Raw genomic sequence first — 2,128 nt, 5'->3', positions numbered from 1 at the left:
AGTAGCCTTTTTAAAGGAAGAATAAGAGACCCAAGAGAAGCTAATTCAAGAATAATGTCTATGTTTTCTCTGTCCCAAAGTATCAGCTGGATGTTTGGTATCCTGGTAGATCACTACTCTAAAAGGAGCCTGGAATTGAACTATGGACCTTGTATATGCAAGGTGGAAACTCCTCCCCTAAGCTAAACCTTCTCATTGGGCCAGTTAGCTCTTCAGAAAGCTCTCTAGTCACTTTCCCTTGGCAGGTTTGATTCTGCAGTTGGATAAATTCCTGCTGATTAGGAGTCTGTCCCTGCCCCCTTTCTATTCTTATTGCTTTCTCTCCCAGGGCAGCAGGATGCAATAGCCTATATGAGCAGCTCCCCCCTCACCTCTCCTGGTCTGGTTGAGTTCCCTTTTGAAATTCAAATGGAACCCTGGTGACTTAACTCACCACAGAAAAAATGACTCTCAACCCTCTTCTAGACAACTCCCTACTCCCAGGGGCCCCTAAATAGACTCTTGGAAGCTTATTAAGTGCTTCTGACTGCCTGCCTCCCTTAGGCGGTTGAAATTTTGGTAGTTTTCACCACAGGATTAGTCAATTGCCTGACTCCACATTCTCCCAGGCCATGTTTCCCTATCCCAGGGCAGTTAGGTAAATTAGGTTGCCTCAGCAGATTTGCCTCTCCCCTCTTCCTGAGGCCAGCTGGTATGCTCCTCCAAGCTCAAAGGGGGTCCAAGCAACCAAACTCACAGAAAGAAAACCCCTCTCCACAGTGGGAACAGTGAAAAACCTGAATGTGTATGGGTTTCCCAAAAGCATTTAAATTCATTAAAAAACCCAAACCAAATAAACTGAAACAACAACAAAACATTGTGCTGGTCAAATAAAACATATCAGCAAGCCAGATTCAGTTCATGTAAGAAATCTTTTGGTTACCCAAAAGTCTCTGTGTTTAATTCTGGAATAATACTTTAGAAAAATATAAAATCTGAGTTATCATGAAAAAATTTAATATTTTGGCAATTCACAAATCACGCAAATGAAAAATCATTTGTACTGGAGAGATACCACTTATTAGTAGCTATAATCTACAATAAATTCTGCTTCCCCATTTCACTACTCTGCTAAAATATCTTTGTGATACTGGGAATAAGCATCATCATCACTCAGATTAAAGAAATAGGCAAAGAGAATGGACTGGTAATTCAACTGTGAGGAAAAGAAAATTCTTCATTTAGGGGTTGCCCACAAAAATAGTTCAACTATTGGATTGGCAGTAGAAGATTTCTGAGACTCTTCCAACCAGAATTCATTGTCAGTAAATTCTGCCTTTCCATAATAAGAACATAACAATTAACACCAAAAACTTCACTTTCAAAAGCATTATTATCTTGGCATTTGCCTCTATCCCCAAAAACTTTGTTCTGTTCATCTCTGTATCCCAATACCTGAAGGAGTATCAGGCACACAGAAGGCCCTCCTCTGTAACATTGGTCAAGTGACAGTTCCTTAGAGAATGACAAAACTTACGGATTTAGCAGAAGTTTTGGTGAGAAAATTTCTCAATAACATTCTACTATTGTTTGTAGCTTCCATTTGGAGAAGACATTTCTTGTGAGAATCTTCCTTATAGATCCTTTTGCCTTACTGTTTTTCAAGATGTAGATAAGGGGGTTGAGCAAGGGGCTGCCTGGAGAATATATTATAATAATGTGGTGGTGGGTTCTGCTCAGTTGAGTAGCATATTGGAATAGGCACATAAATGCAACCACAATGGATCAATACCATGGTGCAGTGGGAGGAGCAGGTAGAGACGTCCAGCAGTAATGAGAAGCCAAGTTCACTTTCAGCTCAGCGTTGACTATGGAAACAGAAGGGAGAAATGAGAGAGGGGAAAGCATCAATTCTGCATGCCACCAGTACTGACAGCTTGTAGAAGTGACTTTGGTGTAAAACAGATATGTTAGTGATGGTACTTCCTAGAAGAAGTACTCAATGCCTTGGGTAGACAGAAGATGAAGGTAACCAGCTATAAGGATAGGAAGAAGCCAGTGATTATAGAGGCTACAACCAGGGGGACACAGAGCCTCTGAAAGATAATGAGGGTGTAATGCAAAGTGGTAAATGACTTCATATTAATCA

This window comes from Dasypus novemcinctus, chromosome 10 (assembly GCF_030445035.2).
Source record: "Dasypus novemcinctus isolate mDasNov1 chromosome 10, mDasNov1.1.hap2, whole genome shotgun sequence".
Lineage (NCBI taxonomy): Eukaryota > Metazoa > Chordata > Mammalia > Cingulata > Dasypodidae > Dasypus > Dasypus novemcinctus.
Note: the sequence above shows the minus strand (reverse complement) of the source record.